Below are 20,627 nucleotides of genomic sequence, written 5' to 3'. Positions count from 1 at the left end.
AAAACAACTGGGGTGAATATTTCTGTAAGCTCGTCCATTCGATTGGCAGCTAATAAGCTTTGGCCGTTTATATGGCAGACGTGAAGGGCTCTAGGATGTTGCGAGACGAAGTTCTTAAGAATGTTAGCGGTACTTTGGTCAGGGTTGGAACTAGAGGGTGGGGGGAGCGGGAACAGCGGAAGGAAAGGAGAGGGCACATGGCCTGGTGGCTGCTGAGATAAACAGGTGACGTCAGAGGAATGTCCATTGTGACTCGTGACAGTAACCAACTTGGTAGAATGTAAATCACCAAAATAGACAAATAAACACTAGGGGCTAGGAGAAAATTATCGTTAACTGAAGTACAAGGGTGCAGGTAATGAATTAACTGTGCATAAAATTACCTAATAGTTTTAAAGGACAACTAAACTAGGGGTGTCTTGTCTTAAATTAATGAAGTATATATTACTGGTAAAGTATTGAAACTATTTAAAAATATTACATTAATACTAATCCTAAAAAATAAGAACGCAACGTATTTGGTTAAATTCAAAAGTTAATTAAAATTAAAAATGAAGTGTTACGAATAGGAAATGTATATACAAATATAGCAATACTGAAATTTCAAAGTTACAGTTCAGAATAGTGGGCAACGGAGTTTCATAACTATGGAAAATAATGTTATCTTAATATTTACAATGCGATGTGTTCCATCCGTGTTGCTCGGATTTTGCTGCCGTCTGGTTTCCGAATGATGACCGTGCAGTCTTTCGTCCACACGTTACGCAGTCCGTGGAGCTCCACTGCTGCACGAAGGATGCTCAGCCGGCAGGTCGTCAGATCTTCCCGGATGGTGACCCCACTCCCTTTAAGCTTCCTCTTATTATGAAACAGTCTGCTGCGATCTCTGTATGACACAAATTTAACTATTATCGGGCGAGGTTTCTGCCCCGCCTTCGGACCAACACGGTGGCTGCGCGAAATATCGGCTAACTGAATGTCAGCTCCTATTTTTCGTGCAACATCCAGTACAAGATGGTCAGTGTCTTCCCCTTCAGTCTCAGGCACACCAAACACTCGCAGATTGTCTCTCCTTTGGTACTGCTCGAGGTCATCAGTCCGAGAGATAATTTCTTCTTTAGACGATGTCCTTAGCTCCTCCAAGCTTTGCCTCAATTGTTCAATTTCACTGTCCTTTAAACTGAGTTGTTTTCGAAGTTCCTCATTCAAAGTCTTGAACTCGGACAGTGCCTCCTCAACTCTATTTAAAATTTTAGTTTCTATGCTGGCTGCAATCGCATCGGGTAGCACCTTCGCTACGTCCGGCTCCTGGAGTACGCGCCGAATGGTGTCCTCCACGCTAGGGTTGGCAGCACTTCCTCTGGGCTTGGATGCAGGCATGACGCTACTTCACAAAGCAATCTGTAATTTAAAGATAATTATGAAACCGTAGCTTTTTCGTATGTGGTACTTAGCTATCAGTTAAACACGCTTTACACACGGAACACAAGCACAGTTTCAATGCACACTTCACTGTTTTACCCCTCCTATTTTTACTTTCTCCGGGAGCCTCACAACTCACGTGTTAGCCGCGCGCGAACATCTATTTACATTTCTGTGCGAGTGGTGTTAAGACCGCTGTCATCAAACTGAACGGTGGACGCTCTCTTCACGACTGTTCCCTCGCTCAACGGCAGAAACGCACAACACACCAATAACGCGGTACCGGTATGTGATGCTTTACAAAGTAAGCAAAGATTAGCAATGCGCCTAATCGGGCTGGGCGCGCTTTAGTAAATAATCATCATCATCATCATCTGTTTACCCTCCAGGTTCGGCTTTTCCCTCGGACTCAGCGAGGGATCCCACCTCTACCGCCTCAAGGGCAGTGTCCTGGAGCTTCAGACTCTCGGTCGGGGGATACAACTGGGGAGTATGACCAGTACCTCGCCCAGGCGGCCTCACCTGCTATGGTGAACAGGGGCCTTGTAGGGGGATGGGAAGATTGGAAGGGATAGGCAAGGATGAGGGAAGGAAGCGGCCGTGGCCTTAAGTTGGGTACCATCCCGGCATTCGCCTGGAGGTGAAGTGGAAAACCACGGAAAACCACTTCCAGGATGGCTGAGATGGGAATCGAACCCACCTCTACTCAGTTGACCTCCCGAGGCTGAGTGGACCCCGTTCCAGCCCTCGTACCACTTTTCAAATTTCGTGGCAGAGCCGGGAATCGAACCCGGACCTCCGGGGGTGGCAGCTAATCACGCTAACCACTACACCACAGAGGCGACTTTTTAGTAAATAATACAACTGAATAATTTAAAAGTGCGGTCCTGGGTATTGCTCGTCTTTCAAAACTACTCCTTATGCCTATTGTACACCATCAATTTTTTTCTTTCAGTTCAACAGTTCACAATAAAAAAAAATTTGTTAAATCTTCTCAAAGATTCTTCAACTTTTTTTTTCTATTTGTTTTACGTCGCACCGACACAGATAGGTCTTGGGGCCCTTACACGATCAATATTATTGACAATATCAGTATTGTCAATACAGTCGTTTACTCCTGTCAATATCACCGTCAATATCGCCATACCCTACACGGTCAATATTATTGTCAATAATTGTATCAATAAATGTGCTCAGTACGTTTGTTTCAACCATTCGGACTAGTCAAATTGTGTCCTTTCAAGTGAATTTTTGTGGCGTTGTGTATTTTGAAAACATGGACGATCGAAGAAAAGGTTGTGTAGCCATAATTATGGCTATCGGAAGTATTCGTCGATTTCAGCGAAACCGGTGGATGAAAGAGTGGTTGAAAAAACGTGAAGAATATTCTCATTTGAGGCTGCTGAGGGAAATCAGATTGACAGATGCGGAAGATTTTCACAATTATTTCAGAATGAAAGAATGGACGTTCATAAAATTATTGCAGATGGTAGAACCACTCTCGAGAAGGCAGAACACAAACATGAGGGAATGCATCCCTGTTAATGAAAGATTAGCCTTAACACTCAGGTACTTAGCTACAGGAAGAAATTTTGAAGATTTGAAGTTCTCTGTCATCATGTCGCCTGCAACTATCAGCGAAGCTATAATTGAAATGTGTGAAACTCTTGTTCATGTCCTACGAGACTACATGAAAGTAAGTATTCTCAATACATTTTCCATATACCTTCCTACTTACCTATGTATATCAGTCTGCCATTTCACACAACCTCTTCACTACCTATATTAAAGTAGTTATCATGATAGTAGAAGTAGGGAAACGTATATTGAATAAATAATTTAAAACAAAAGATGATAGTAATTATGTATTTCTTAAACAGAAAGAGAAAAGAAATAAGGCAATCATAATCAATCAAAATTCAAAATCCTCAATCTGTGAAGGTGTTGAAAAAAGTCACCACTGATAAATCCTGGTGTTGGTTGTTGTTGTTGTTGTTTAGTGGGTTATCACTGTGAGTAGGAGAAGAATAATTGAATGTGGATAAGGATGAAGTGCTGCCACTACTTGTTCCCGGTTGTGTGGTACTTTGAGGGCTTAGACATTGACATACTTCATTTACTTTTACAGAGTTGCGATGGAGAGTTCCCAAGCTTGCTTCAAAAAGCACATCATTTATCGCTTTCTCAGCAAACTGTCTCTGCTTGGCATCTAAAGTGAGCAGTTTTTCTCCCCAAGCTTTTGCGACAGTCGGTATGTTGCTGTCAGGGTTCACCGAGTTTTCCAAATATGAACATGCCTTTTGTAGAAGCTCATTTTGTTTAGCAATCGGACCTTGCGTCCTAGCTTTTTTATTTTGAGGAGTTTGGCGAGAAGGTGTTGGAGGGATGATCGAAGATACAGATGAATTGCATACCAGCTGATGACGGTCCCTAATTAGCCCACTCTCTCCTTCGTCCTCTTCGTGGATCGGTATCTGAAAGCAAGAGGTTGAGTTGAATAATACAGTGAATGTATTACTGGCAGACGTTTTTAAAATTTGTTCTTCATTTCCACCAAGCTATCTTTACACCTACATCTAATGTGATAATTCAACTATGTACATTTGTACAACTCTTTAACCTGTAACATTTTTAACGTATTATGTTTCTATTTTTTCAGTTTCCCACTACTGCAGCAGAATGGATTGACATTGCTCATGAATTCGAGATTCGATACCAATTTTGGAATACTGTGGGCTCTCTGGATGGGAAACATATACCTATAATCAAACCAGATAACTCGGGATCTTTGTATTACAATTACAAGGGTTTTTTTAGTATAGTGCTGTTAGCTTTGGTTAATGCAAAAAAAAAAGAATTTATAATGGTAGATGTTGGAATGAACGGCCGAATATCTGACGGGGGAGTGATGTTCTACTCGAAATTTGGCGAATTGTTCCTGGAAAACCAACTGAATTTACCCACACCTAGACCGCTGCCGAATGCAACGGATGTTTTGCCATATGTATTTGTAGCAGACGAGGCATTTGCACTACATACCAATTTGTTGAAACCCTACTCTCAGAGATTACTTAATGATGAACGACAGGTGTTGAACGAGAGATTGTCACGAGCTCGCGTGGTGGTTGAAAATGCATTTGGCATCTTGAGTTCGCGGTTCGGTGTGTTCCAAAAACCTATCAACCTACAGCCTCGTAAAGCGACAATTATTACTACAGCGTGCTGCTACCTGCACAACTTTTTAGCAAAGGAAAATGAACAATACCTTAACTCAACTGATCGAGGTTGTGATGACAAAAATTTGTTACCCTTGCAAAGTACTTCACACAGAAATAGTTCCTCGAGTGCCAAAACAATACGTGACAAATTTTGTCATTATTATAACAATGAAGGAAAAATGTATCTAGGTACCCAATAATGTGTTTTGCAATGTTTACTTTTCAACATTGCCATTATGCTATCTACTGTACTTTAAATACAGTTTTGTCTGAGTTTTAACGGCTGACATTTTATTACATCTTTTCTAAAATTACAGTGTACCCAAACCTACATCTGATGCCACAGTCCAATAAATAAGTAGTACAATATTTACTGCACAAAGAAAAGAAGCGAAAACCCGACTCACCGGTTCCTGTGCTTCTGCTTCACTTGGCTGCTGCTCAACTGGCTTTTCAAATCTTTCAAGAAATGACAGAGCATAGAATGTCCATGCGGTAGGTTTGTACACCTCATCTGGGCTCTTTCCAGACCTTTTTGATGTGGCGATCTTCTTTAGCTCTTTCCTGAAATTAGTTCGTAGGCAGTTTATTTTCTTCTTTACATCTTCTCTTCTGGCCCCCGGCTTTATCCTCACTAAAAAGGGGATGAGGCGGTCAAGCGCAGCAATCCTAGCTATTTTATTACTGTATTTACGGTCTGCACAATTCCACAGTTCTGGAGACAGTTCAAATTGCTCAATAAAGGTCCGAAGGGCTTCGTCTTCCGGGCGTTCAGTCCCCTCGTCATTATTTCTTCCACCTGACTCGTTTACCAATCCAAAGTCTTCAGACATCGTCTCAAGGTTACTCGTATAATCCATAATACACCGCACAAAGATCACTTCCGTTCCCTACTAAAGCGCGGCAACAACTGAGTATTGACAATATTATTGACGTTCGCCCCTAGACGATCAATAATATTGACAATATCCCCTCCACTTTCAAATATTGACGCCCAGAGATCAGAAAATCTGGATTTCATCAATATCGCTTCAATATCTACCGTCAATACTTGTTTTTTCACCTTACACGGTCAATATTATTGTCAATATCATACTGTATTGTCAATATTATTGATCGTGTAAGGGTCGCTTTATACGACGATGGTATAGGAAAGGCCTAGGAATGCGAAGGAAGCGGCCGTGTTCAATATTGTTGCAGGTTTGACAAGTTTTGAAAAGATTTGGAAAGGTTTGATAGCATTTAGTTTTAACATGGAGGAAAGGCAAACAACAGTTGTGTTTCTTGGACCAGCAGTGGGATATTCTTAAAAAGTTGGTAAACGCGCAATAAACTATAATTTACGTGCCGAAAATACTAATGTAGAGTAGTTATCTTCAACGTGATTTTTGCAATGTATTCACCGCTATAACATCATTTGCAAAGGTTATGTTACATTGCATTTACTCACATTAATTGAATACAAATGGTAGCAATGCAACTATACGATCTGACTCGCATGAGCTCTTCTTGAATTACTGTGTGAAATATTCATTTTTCTTTATTAAAAAGTATACAAATGTCACTTTTCTGGTCAAGACGCAATGTCTTATCTTTGTAATGCGCTTCTAGTCCGCCTATCTGGTGCAGTGGTTAGTGTGATTAGCTGCCACCCCCGAAGGCCCGGGTTCGATTCCCGGTTCGGCCACAAAATTTGAAAAGTGGTACGAGGCCTGGAACGGGGTCCACTCAGCCTCGGGAAGTCAACTGAGTAGAGGCGGTTCGATTCCAACCTAAGCTATCCTCGAAGTGATTTTCTGTGGTTTCCCACTTCTCCTCCAGGCAAATCCCGGGATGGTAGCTAACTTAAGGCCACGGCCGCTTCCTTCCCTCTTCTTTACCAATCCCTTCCAATCTTCCCATCCCCCATACATGGCTCCTGTTCAGAAAAGCATGTGAGGCTGCCTGGGCGAGGTTCTGGTCTTCCTTCCCAGTTGTATCCCCGACCCAATGTCTCAAGCTCCAGGACACTGCCCTTGAGGCGGAAGAGGTGGGATCCCTCTCGCTGAGTCCGAGGGAGAAACCAACCCTGGAGGGTAAGCAGATTAAGAAAGAAGAAAGAAGAAATATAAAAGCTGTCGACTTCTTTGAACTATTTCTCTTGCAATTTCTTCGTACGCTGTAGTTTTACTCTTTTTATTGTGGTACTCTAATACGCGAATTCCAGTACTCAATTCTGTCAAAGACTTGGAAGTTCTTTGATCGATTAGAACATGTTCTAATTTGCTTTCAAGACTTTTGAAGACTTCTCAAGACTTGTCAAGTATCGCACATTACAAGATGTTTCTAGAGAAAACAACAAGGCCATCACAGCTGCCTTTCTTTTTTTTTTTTTTTTTAATGCTGACCGGACACGGAAAGAATGAATGCTGGTATTTCCCGCAATATTTGCTCGACCAGTATGACTAGGCCGTTCTGGTTTCTCACAACACAATTCGGTGTGTAGTTCATAGTTGCGCGCGCAGGTTGTTAGAGAGAGCGAGACTGTCAATTCCAAGCTACCAGAGCGCACGTCAGCCAGCAGCTGGACGATTGATTGATTGATTGATTGATTGATTGATTGATTGATTGATTGATTGATTGATTGATTGATTGATTGATTGATTGATTGATTGATTGATTGATTGATTGATTGATTGATTGATTGATTGATTGATTGATTGATTGATTGATTGATTGATTGATTGATTGAAATTACGTGGCCTCCGTAGAGGCCTGGTATTAGGTCTTCCTAGTCGACACCCGTGTCTGACTGGGCGTCTGGGTGAGGGTATGTCCCCCACTGGGTGAGGGGAGTAGAATAACACCCACGGTATCCCCTGCCTGTCATAAGAGGCGACTAAAAGGGGCCCCCGGGGGTCTGTTAACTTGGGAGCGTGGTTCGGCGATCACAGAGCCCTTACCTGTGTCCCGGTGTTGCTTACACTTACTTCTGCCACGCTCCTCACTTTCAGCTATCGTAGCCTATCCTACCTCCCTTGCTCAACTCTTATTCTTTTCTGACCCCGACTATATTAGAGCACCGAGGGAGTTAGCCATGCGGTTAGGGTCGCGCAGCTGTGAGACTATTCGGGAGATAGCGGGTTCGAACCCCAATGTTTACAACAGTTCTTTGTCAGAGATAAAAAATATGTACAATTACCTATACAATGTACTATACTTCTACAATCCAAAGAGGAATTCTTACATTTCTTAGAGGGAGGTCCGTTTACTGCCTGCCGGGCGGGATAAAGGGAGTGGGAGTATGGTTGCCATGGAAACGTTGCTGGGGTAACAGCGGTTGGCATGGAGATAAACCTTCTGGCCAGCTCGTCTTGCTTGAGTTGCCAAACCTCTCACTGTTGAGTTAGATCTTGTCGCAAGCAGTTCAGTGTGAGTGGCATTTTTTTCTGTTTCTGTTTTGTGGCCGTTAGTAAGTATCTAACAGTATTTTAAATACTAATCACATACAATTATTGTATTTCAATATATATTTCGCATATGATGAATACTTCTCGAGGGAGATGGAGGCCCAGGACTCGTCCACTTCGTAAAAAAATACCGCCGGCCATGGTGTGACAATTCATCACGAAGGAAGAGAAATTTTATTTGGAACTTAGTGCCAAAGCTCTTAGAGATGGCAAAAGTACTGTGACAAGAGTTACGATGGAGAAATATAAGAACTCAGAAGAGGGGTCATCCAAACTGTCCACGCCTAGAAAGGAGCGGCATAGAACTTCCAGAGTTACAAAGCTGGATCCGTTTAAAGAGGATGCTATTTGCCATCACATATACACTGACTTAGCAAATGTCATGGGATAGTCACCTAATAGCGTGTGGGGCCTCCCCTCGCCCTGCGAACTGCAGTGAGAGGCCGTGGAAGTGAGTCGACAAGTCCCTGGTAGTTCTCTGGACGCAGCTGACACCAAATCGTTTGCAGAGCAGCCGCCAATGCTGGTCTGTTCGTGGGTGCAGGATCCATGGCACGGAGCCTGCGTTCCAGGACATCCCATATGCTCGATAGGGTTCATACGGGCCTCCTGGGTGGCCATGGCAGTCGTTGGACCTCCGCTGCATGTTGCTGGAACCATTCCCGGGCGACGTGGGAGCGATGTGGCGGCGCGTTATCATCTTGAAACACCGCAGAACCGTCTGGGCGCTGGAAGGCCAAAAATGTGTGGAGATGGTCTCCGAGCAGCTCAACATACCGCGTACCATTCAAAGTCTCTTCCAGAACAACTAGGGGGCCCATTCCATACCAGGAAAATGCACCCCAGACCATAACAGAGGCACCAGCGCCGTGGACCACACCTTCGAGGCAGGCGGAATCCATCGCTTCATGTGGTCTGCGCCATACACGGTGGCTCCCATCGGCATGGTGCAGTCCGACCATATCACGTTACGCCATTGTTCCAGTGTCCATCTCTGGTGACTGGCGACAAATGCGCGTCGTTGTGCCCGATGACGTTGGGTTAACAGTGGCACCCGTGTGCGGCGCCTGCTCACATACCCCATAGAACCCATGTTCCTACGGATTGTCTACTGGGAGACGTGTCTAGCACGGCCTGTGTTGAATTAAGCCGTGATTTGTTGCACGGTTGCCCGTCTGTCACTATTGACAATCCGTTTCAGATGTCGCCGGTCACGGTCATCGAGGGTGGCTGGACGGCCGGTCGTTCGTCTGTTGTGGACGGTCACACCCGCATTCAACCAGTCACGATGCACCCTGGACACGGTTGATCGTGTGAAGCCGAATTCCCGCACCAGTTCCGAAATCGCACTTCCATCCGTCGGGCACCAACCACCATAGCCTGTTCGAACGGTGTCAGCTCACGACGTCGTTCCATGTTACACCTGTCACATGCACAACCACTGCTCACAAGGTCTCCTATACAACTGCCGCTGGCACAGGGGGCGTGGGGTGCGCAGACAACATACCTGCGCATCAGTGCTCCGCTATCCCATGACATTTGCTCAGTCAGTGTACTCCTACTACTCCAGGAGGGAACATCCAACAATTCAAAAGCTGCTATTTACACTTCCGAACGACTTATTTAAAGGCATTTACTCTTCCTTACTGAAAGTGGTTCATAATCCTGGTTTTGAAAATAAAACTATTAACAATAGGAAGCCGCTGTTGGAAAGAGGTGACGTAGTAGCTCAAATAAGTATGTTCCTCCAGAAGATTCGAAGGCTGGATATAATGGGTATTGTGTGGCTAGACGAGACATAGGCCAATGCTGACCATACCAGAAATAAGGTATTGGCCGATGACTCTTCCAAGGGAACGACACGAGGCTGACGTATTTGAGCACATTCAAATGAAACGAAAGTCAGTCACAGTCTAGCCTGGTAGTCTACAGCAGAACACAGCGGTCTGAATGAACGAGGGAACAAGTGAGCCGGAAGCGAGGAGTAAGAGAAAGGAATCCTGGAATGTGGCACCATCGTGAAATGGCACGTGCCATGCTCCTCCCTCAAGCCATAGCTGTCATAATTCAGCTTTAGATATTAGAGGTATACATGTAAACACTTTTTACTGTTGAACATGCTGTTTTATTCAGTTTTACACCAATATCTAGTACACACTTACTCGCAGTACCGTTAGCACTGAGCACTAAACAAACATAATATTCCTTTGAAAAGAATCTGTGGAAGGTACAGCTATGCATATATTATCTACATTAACGTCATACGTTTGTATAGTGTTTTCGATTAAAGTTACGACTGAAACATATCATCTGATAAAATGTTTCAAGAGTGTTCCTCGCAAAACCTACCAGCCAGAGAATTACTAGTGTGGATAGTAAAGAATAAAAGCAACTGACGAAATAAAACCTAATAATTAATCATTCTATTGCATCATTCTATTTATTGTATTGTTTTACAAGGAGTATTCCAGTACGAAGACTATTAAATGGTTATACTTCCATTTGGCTTCAGGAAGAGATACAACCAGACTGAATGAGGTAAATGTCATGATTTTATTATTAAATGAGTTCATCACTCGCTTGAACCGTCTACGGTGAACAGGGCCCCAGAAATATAAAGACCAGAAGTAAATCGGATGGCTTTAATATGAAGATCTGAGGAGAAGTAGAGGGCACGGATCACTGCACGTGGTTATGAGGTATTTAGGAGTAGTAGTAAGGATGTAAAGGAGAGGGCATGTTACACACTGGTAAGACCCCAACTAGAGTATGGTTCCAATGTATGGGACCCTGACCAGGATTACCAGATTCAAGAACTGGAAAAAATCCAAAGAAAAGCAGCTCGATTTGCTCTGGATGATTTCCGACAAAAGAGTAGCGTTACAAAAAGGTTGCAAAGTTTGGGTCGGGAATACTTGGGAGAAAGGAGACGAGCTGCTCGACTAAGTTGTATGTTCCGAGCTCTCAGTGGAGAGATGGCGTGGAATGACATTAGTAGATAAATACGTTTGAGTAGTGTTTTTTTTTATTTAAAAAAAAGGAATTCAAGAGGATAAATCGGGGCAAATATTCTTTATAGGAAGAGGAGTTAAGGACTGGAATAATTTAGCAAGGGAGATGTTCAATACAGTGCATAAGAGTCTTGTTTGTACACCCCACTTAGCACATATAATGTCTTTATAATTTCTAAATAGTACATAACCAATGCACGAGACTTGGGCAAGTTATTGCACAAGGTGTTGAGAACTTGATGTTAGCGATCAAAAGTCTCAGTACACCATTTTAAAAGAATAGGAGAGAAGTATCTTGTGTAGTGGCCTATTTGCTTGTAACAGTCTTGTTTGTATACGCTCACTGCTTCGCATTCCCTCGGGAACACTGCTAGTTAGCTAGTGTGTATCTGTGCAGTGCTAGTGTGTATAGTTTCGCAGTTAGTGCACCAGGCCGTGTGTTACATAATGGATAAGAGAACGAAGTTAAGTGACGAAATAAAAAAATGTAATTTTATCTCTCGGATTGCTCTATTCACTGCGTGATGAACAAATTCAGACATAGAGGAACCACACAGAATTTGCCAAGAAAAGCAAAAGTAAAGATACTGAATAGGAGAGATGAACGTTATATTGTGAAACAAATTTCACAATTAAGTGCGCCTAAGATCCGCGTAATGCTGGAAGGAAGTACGAAGAAGAAAATGTCAAGTCAGGCAATTCGTAGGGAATTGTGGAAATATGATTATCACGACAGACGACCATGGAAAAGGCCGTTTGTTACCAAGAAAACTCGACAAGCCAGAATGGAATTTTGCAGAGAGTATGAAAACATGAGTTTTACGTTCTGGAACAAAGTTATTTGGCAAATATTTGGTAAATATCGAAATCATCAATGGAATCATGGACAGATGGGGTTATTTAAACATTTTAAGGAACAATGTCAAACAGAGTGCAGTAAAAATGGGGTTGGTGTCCTGCTACATCTTTCAGCAAGACAATGACCCCAAGCGCACAGCTGATATTTGCAAGCAGTGGCTGATGTGGAACGTACCAATGCAACTGCCAACTCCTGCCAAATACCCTGACTTGGCCCCATAAAACATTTGTGGGTCGATTAAAAATAAGGATTTATGCAAGGAATCCTCAATCTCTTGAGCAGTTAAGAAGTATAGTCAACGAAGAATGCGGTAAAACCGACCCAAAAAGAAGTGAGACACTGGTTCATTCCGTGTAGCAAAGGTGCAAGGCAGTTCTCAAGGCCAGAGAATACTCACCGGAGTATTAAATCAAGGTAACAAATGTTTTTCCGTAAACTTTTTATTTTCTTCTGTAAGTGTACAAACAAGATGAAACGCCCGGTTTTGGTAGATTGCTTGTAATTGTGTTAAATTATACGATCACAGATCTGTTTTTATTATTATTTATATTGTTTATTAGTGTATCTATTACGATATGGCAATAAAATACAACACAATAATTGTATACAAAAGTCTAACCGTTGTTTCGTAGCAGTAAGTTGGTGTACAAACAAGACTGTTATGCACTGTATATTTCCTAATTCTTTGCAATTACTTAAAGAAAGACTACGTAAAAAACAGGTAGGAAATCTGCCACCTGGGCGACTGCCCTAAATGCAGAACAGTAGTGATTGTCCTCGTGTCGGTACATTTCCTGGCACGTAAACGAACTCCTGCGGGACTAAATTCCGGCACCTCGGGGTCTCCGAAAACCGTAAAAGTAGTTAGTGGGACGTAAATCCAAAACATTAGTTTCATTAGTATAGTAACTGAAGTGATGTTTGATTGAGTTTCCTCCTCTCGTCCCCGTAGAGACTGTTGGATTTTTCAAGAGAGGAAATAAGTCAGTTCGGCACTCCAAGTCGTACTATTTCAGCATGTAAGCCATCTGGGTGTTCAACCGACAAATACCTTTCTCGTGTCTAATAACTCTAATAAGTCACTGATGACTTTTTGAATATTCTAACAAAGAAAGGTATCGGGTAAAAAAATAGAATAATGTATAACATTCGACTTTTTTCTTCATTCTTTCAGGATATTAAACTCATTCTGGAAGATTTCCGGCTTTGTCCTGGTACGGAAGACCTACCTCTACGATACCACAATATATCACTAGAACCGGCTGGAAGAGGTTTAGTGGCGATAAGTGCCATGTACACAGCCGATATTGTCACAGGTGAAAACAACAACTTCAAGGTAAGAACATACGTTTTTTTAATAACCATATTCATAGAAAACTTATGACTTCATAGGAGCTTAAATTCCCAGGGATCGTTGTCCAGTTCCTCAACCGTCGGATTTTCGAGATATTCCGGATGGGGAATTAGTAGAAACAGGAAGTTAAAGTTGGAAATACGAGATATGTATTAGCAATAGACTAACAAAACCGAACACTTCCTTCTGATTTTCAAAAGACAGAAAATTCTTGGTCAATAACAGTCAATATTTTGAAAGATGGGTTATTTAAGGAAGTTCAATGTGCAAGTATGACTCTTGGTAGCTGATATATATGTGCCTTTCAGACAGCGATATCACAGGAACAAATTAGTAAATGAAAAAATTTCAATTGAGCTTTGATATCCAAAATTTAAAAAAATCAGTGTGAAGATCACAGTGTTCTAAAAGCTGAGATAAATCTTGAATTAGGTTAATGTCATCTCAAGTTTATGGATACTTGAGTGCGTACATGTCTGGTTAAATAGGGCTTGTTTTCCTAGGTGTAATTTCTCAAGGTACTTGTTATGTAGCCGGACAAATCGTGTGATCCATATGTTGGGGGTATGTGGAAAATTTTCTCCGCCTTGTTCTTCTCTCTCTCTCTCTCTCTCTCTCTCTCTCTCTCTCTCTCGTCCTGTCGGCTCGTGTGTGGTCCTGTGTGGGACTGCTATGTCACAAAATATTTTAACAACTTTAACTGTTTTTTAACTACAGTGGCTCAAAAAAGCATTGGTCTGTCGAGATATGCTACATGTGAGGACGAGGAATCGAAGGGAATGATGATAAAAATTGACATTTACTAGAATTCTTGATTATTTATCATCTTGTGTAACATGTACATTGTAAGAAAAACGTAATTCTGCCATATCCATATAACTAAGAAACCATAACTTACAACCGTTTTTCATTTGCCACCAAAAAAGTATTGGTCTGAATTAATATAACGCAGTTTCTTGATGCTTTGTGATAGTTTCAGTACTTCGTAGGTCCTCCTTTCCTCTTTATAATCTCAATTAACCTATTTGGCATCGATCGTACCAAGGTTTTCGTGCTTTCCTTTGGTATTCTATTCCATTCAATGAGTAAACTTCTTTCAGGTCAGCGTTGTTTGACATTACATGTTTTCTCACGTTTTTCTCCAAACAGTGTCACAAATTCTCGATGGGGTTGATGTCGCGAGATTGTGGTGGAGTTGCCATCCAACGCGGTGCATTATATAACAGCCATAGCTTCGTGTTCAGGGCTGTGTGTTTGGGGTCGTTATCGTGCGTAAACGTATACATTGCTGAGAGTTCCATTTTTTGTACACTTGATGGAAGATGTGTCCTGAGGATGTTAATGTATGCTTTGTTATCCACAATCCCTTCAATAAAGGCTAATTCACCTACACCATTCGCACTCGTGCAACCCCACACCATCAGAGAACCACCTCCATGTTTCACAGTATCTGTCAGGTTCTTCTCTTCACCTTCAGAATTCGTCTTCTTCCACACAGTCACCGGTCTGTCTGACCTGAAGAGGGTAAATTTACTCTCGTCGGTTAAAATGACTGTCTTCCAATTCTCATAGCTTTCATGTTTTGCTCTTTAGCGTACGCAAGTCGCAAATTTCTACCATTAACTTTGATTGAAGAAACGTCTTATTTCTAAGATTTTAAAATGGAAAGTACTCCCCAATCTTCGTCCTCATGTCTTTTTAGGAAGAGACAGGGGTCGGGCACTTCCAGGTTCTGAAAAATGGGAAGAATATATGCGGCGAGTGGGGGGAGGGAAGCGGCCGGAGATTTTTGAAGTAAAGGGAGACGTGTGTGGTTAAGGGGAGGATGAAAGGTGGTATTGGTAAAAAAAAAGATCGATTTTTAAATGGAAAATTATTATTCAGAGGTTCCTCTTTAATTTGATGGGAACGACAAGTATTTATATGTTACTGTACAAGCCACTTCTTCAGATTACCGGGCGAGTCGGCCATGCGGTTAGGGGCGCGCAGCTGTGAGCTTGCATCCGGGAGACAGTGGATTCGAACCCCACTGTGACAGTCCTGAAGATGGCTTTCCGTGGTTTCCCATTTTCACACCAGCCAAATGCTGGGACTGTACCTTAATTAAGGCCACGCCCGCTTCCTTCCCACTCCTAGCCCTTTCCTATCCCACCGTCTCCATAAGACTTATCTGTGTTGGTGCGACGTAAAGCAACTAGCAAAACAAAACCCTCCAGATTTCGTGAACACTTGTCCAGTTAACTATTAACTTGGGAACTATTTGCTCTAGAAGACGGTAATTTATCTTGATTTATAGTAAACATCCTGCTACATAGTAGCATCCACGTTTTGTAAGTGGCATTAAACTTTCAAGTATGATTTCCGAGAAACTACATTTTTTTCCCAATTTTTCCAATTTTACCAGAAACTACTTAAGCTACAGATCTGAAAATTTCACCTCTCTTTAACAACATAACTGTTTTTATATAGCGCTACAATCTTAGAGATAACACACATAGTTTGATCACAAATACTTTTAAAAATAAATATATAAAAAAAATATAAGTACTTCATTTTAAAATCCATACCATGGTCACCAATACAGATAGAACCAATAAAGAAGATCAGTAACTGTATTAGATATGAATCTGTAAAACCAAACCAAACCCCATGGCACTACAGCCCTTGAAGGGCCTTGGCCTACCAAGTGACCGCTGCTCAGTCCGAAGGCCTACAGATTACGAGGTGTCGTGTGGTCAGCACGAGGAATCCTCTTGGCCGTTATTCTTAGCTTTCTAGAACGGGGCCGCCATCTCACCGTCAGATAGCTTCTCAATTCTAATCACGTAGGCTGAGTGGACCTCGAACCAGACCTCAGGTCCAGGTAAAAATCCCTGACCTGGCCGGGAATCGAACGCAGGGCCTCCGGGCGAGAAACAGGCACGCTACCCCTACACCATGGGGCCGGCTAATGAATCTGTAACCTGTCAAAATTTTATTTTATTGTCTTGAATATTTTCAGAAGAGATGTATATCTGTTAAATTTAACATTACCAGGATAGGCCTTTGATACTCCCCTAAGTTGCATAACTAAGCGCATGCAACCGCGCTGCGCCGAGGAGTAGCGTTCAGGGCGGACACGCACACCCCCGACACACCCCCTATCCGCGCCCTCGGCGTTCGTCCTACGTCAAAATGTCATAAGATCTTCACTGTAGCAAATATTGTTAACTTTCCGTATTTCTAGGTATTCTTTTAAAAACACACACACAAAACTATTTAAGAAACAAATGATATTTTTCAGAATTTCTGGGGTTTCGGGGTTATTTTTGGTGGGAAGTTAAAAATTCTGATTCAATGACTCAAAAAATCGTTAAGTAAGCCTATTTACGGAATTACAATGATTTTTTCTTGCTAAAATCCCCCATTTCCTGAACTATCGTAATAAAATGTATACACAAAAATGAAAAGGCATCTGTTTGTCTATCTGTCCGCCTGCCTACTTCCGAAACATCTCGTCTAAAACGCTCGGTAGAATTTCACGGAATTTTGCACAAACGTTCTCACAGGGAACTGTCACATTAATAACTGCTCTCCATTTCCAAACATTAATCAGGAAATATATTATTTCAGAATAATTAGCAAATACCGCGTAAGAGCTCATCCTATCATGTCCAAATTACAGAACCAATTGAGCTGAAATTTGATATGGATATGTCTCAGATTTTCAGTTATATTTGTAATGCGGCCAATATTAATAATAAGGGAACTGAACTTGCTCACATTTAGCTTTCTAAATAATAGTTCAAAAAGTCATATTAATTTTCTTTCTCTTACGGTTTTCCAGGAAATTACATTTCTAGGTGTTAGATCACTTGCTCCTCGAGTGACGCACTACTGGGTGGAAAAGGTGAATCACGCCAAGAATACTGAGCCAATTGGGTTGAAAATTGGTACGGGTTTATCCGAGATGCTCGGTTCACACAAAAACCAATTTTAATTTTACAATATTGACAAATTTACTTCAGTGACGGGCACAAACGGAGGTCAGTGACATCGCAAACAAATTTGTCTTGGGTATGACGAGTACGTTCCGCTGCTGCTACTGCTACTAATAATAATAATAACAATAATAATAATACCAATAATAATAATAATTAAAACTAATAATATGTTAATTGCGACGTAGAACAAATATCAATAAAAATATGTTAATACTTAGGGACCTTCGTAGCTCAGGATTCAGGAGGTCAAATGGACTGTATCGCGATTGACCTGTCTAAAGCATTCGACAGGGTGGATCATGGGAGACTACTGGCAAAAATGAGTGCAATTGGACGAGACAAAAGAGTGACTTAATGGGTTGCTATATTTCTAGAAAATAGATCTCAGAGAATTAGAGTAGGCGAAGCTTTATCCGACCCTGTAATAATTAAGAGGGGAATTCCTCAAGGCAGTATTATTGGACCTTTATGTTTTCTTATATATATAAATGATATGAGTAAACAAGTGGAATCAGAGGTAAGGCTTTTTTCGGATGATGTTATTCTGTATAGAGTAATAAATAAGTTACAAGTTTGTGAGCAACTGCAGCGTGACCTCGATAATGTTGTGAGATGGACAGCAGACAATAGTATAATGATAAACGGGGATAAAAGTCAGGTTGTGAGCTTCACAAATAGGGAAAGTCCTCTCAGTTTTAATTGCTTCTTTGATGGGGTGAAAGTTCCTCTTGGCGATCATTGTAAGTATGTGGGTGTTAATATAAGGAAAGATGTTCATTGGGGTAATCACATAAATGGGATTGTAAATAAAGCGTACAGATCTCTGCACATGGTTATGAGGTTGTTTAGGGGTTGTAGTAAGGATTAAAGGAGAGGGCATATAAGTCTCTGGTAAGACCCCAACTAGATTATGGTTCCAGTGTATGGGACCCTCACCAGGATTACTTGATTCGAGAACTGGAAAAAATCCAAACAAAAGCAGCTCGATTTGTTCTGGGTGATTTCCGACAAAAGAGTAGCGTTGCGAAAATGTTGCAAAGTTTGAGCTTGGAAGATTTGGGAGAAAGGAGACGAGCTGCTCGACTCAGTGGTATGTTCCGAGCTGTCAGCGGAGAAATGGCGTGGAATGACATTAGTAGACGAATACGTTTGAGTGGTGTGTTTAAACGTAGGAAATATCACATTAGGGAGTTAAAGTTGGAATTCAAGAGGACAAACTGGGGCATATATTCATTTATAGGAAGGGGAGTTAGGGATTGGAATAACTTACTAAGGGAGATGTTCAATAAATTTCCAATTTCTTTGCAATAATTTAAGAAAAGGCTAGGAAAACAACAGATAGGGAATCTGCCACCTGGGCGACTGCCCTAAATGCAGATCAGTATTGATTGATTTGATTGAGTAACAAGGAAATGCATTTTTTTGCACTTTTCAGATGGCAGCGCGCTGGCCTCTCATCGCTGGATACCGTGGTTCAAATCATTGTCACTCCATGTGAGATGTGTGCTGGACAAAGCGGAGGCGGGAGGTTTTTTTTCTGGTACTACGGTTTTATCTGTCATCTTTCATTCCAACATTATCTATCAGTCATTTATCATTGTCCCAGAGGAGTGCGACAGGCTTCGGCAGCCGGCACGTTTCCTATCCTCGCCAATAGATGGGGCTTCATTCATTCCATTCCTGACCCAGTGGAATGACTGGAAACAGGCTGTGGATTTTTCAATATGTTAATACTTACAGTCAAGTTGCTTAGCCCTGCAAGGATTAGTTCAACATTCCTTTCTGGAAGTGGAGTCTATGAAAAATACTCAAAATTATTATTATTATTATTGATGTCATATCTCCATTATCTAAACATATTATAAAGAGCTATAGAACAAACTGCATAAATCAATATATGTGTAGCTGAAGATAAAGTTGATAATACTTACAGTAAGTACTGTTGCTTGATGCTGCAAAAGTGGCATCGTCATTGTCATCAATTCTTCTTCGAGATGCTCTGTAAGGTTTGCTGTAGTTAAGATGGGCATGATTCTGTCGTTGAACGGCCAGAGCGTTTGCTTCAGTTCGGTAAGGAGCGTCAGTAAAACTTCATGTTGTATGAACATCTTTAAAGTCAAAGATCGCTATCTACACATAACGTCATCTAATGAACCTCTAGCTTGATATCAAAAAAACTGTAAGTCTAGATAACGTTGTTTGACAATAAAAAATCATTTCACAACGGAGATTTTTACAGGCTATGCTTCCTTTTTCTTGAAGCAATCACGTGGCATAAGTTACAGCTTTGTACACAGTCTTGCAATTCGATCATGTTCTTTGCGGTTTTGTAGGTACTGTGTTGCTATACTACCGAAGAATGGATGCGCTGGATTGCAGTCAGTCAATAGAGAACAAATGTGGATCAGTACTTTCGATATTGTTAGGGCTGGAGGCCAATTATCCTTTAAAATGTCTAGGCATATAACACCTTGACTGTTGATATTGCAGTGATATATCCTCGTACGAAATGTCACCTTGGGTGGTTTAAACGGATATTCTGGAGAGAAATGTATGTCCAGGAATAAAATACCACCCTCATAAACAGAGCCTGGTAGTCCGAGGATGGTTGAAACTCACTCGTAGAGATTATCACCTTTCGGCCTGGCACTGCGATTCGGGGGAGGGTCGAGAGTGATTTCAGCGAGCTCCTTCTGAATTCTTTTTGCAGAACTACTAAGAGCCTTCGACAATTTTGGATTTGGCTTATTATCTTTGTTCTCAGTCTTATTATCAGTCAATGAGGCAGTACCACGGCCCCGCCCTGCCCCACTTGACCCTGCTCCTGACATCAGTATTCAACAACTAAAGTCTCTTCACGCAGCTATTCATAAACTGCAGCCTCAGTTCCTTCCACCGATGGTAAAGTATACAGAGTTCTTATGCTTAATTCGTAGGCAAGAGTCTCAGAGTTAAAATGAACCAAAAATGGCACTCGCCGAACCCTACTCTAGAACTTGGGAAAAAATATGTACAAGCCGCCCGCAAGCCGTGCACCTTAAAACACACGAACAAGGCCGTTATCTTTCATTTGAATATCACCCCTATTATTTACACGCTCTATCAATAACACAATTGAAAATTCGGAAACAAAAAACTAATGAATATTAAGATGCGAGGGACTCTATGAAGATAGAAATGTACCAACACGTGATGCCAGGCCGAGCGATACGCTAAGAACTAAGCTGCCTCCGTTGGAGCTTCTATGCTTCTGATACAATAAGACTATGAAAATTTATTGGATTTAACGTTCTGTTACTTTCTATATTATTGAACCCAGGACCATGTCAGT

The 20,627-nt window shown here is 41.7% G+C and overlaps 1 pseudogene; it reads right to left on the bottom strand.

Moving 5' to 3' along the window:
- Positions 1 to 19,575: 19,575 nt before the first annotated feature.
- Positions 19,576 to 20,127, bottom strand: LOC136877830 (ubiquitin-conjugating enzyme E2-24 kDa-like; annotated as a pseudogene).
- Between the last annotated feature and the right edge of the window lie 500 nt (positions 20,128 to 20,627).

This window comes from Anabrus simplex, chromosome 7, assembly GCF_040414725.1.
Source record: "Anabrus simplex isolate iqAnaSimp1 chromosome 7, ASM4041472v1, whole genome shotgun sequence".
NCBI classification, from domain to species: domain Eukaryota; kingdom Metazoa; phylum Arthropoda; class Insecta; order Orthoptera; family Tettigoniidae; genus Anabrus; species Anabrus simplex.
This window is presented reverse-complemented; position numbering and strand designations above follow the sequence as displayed.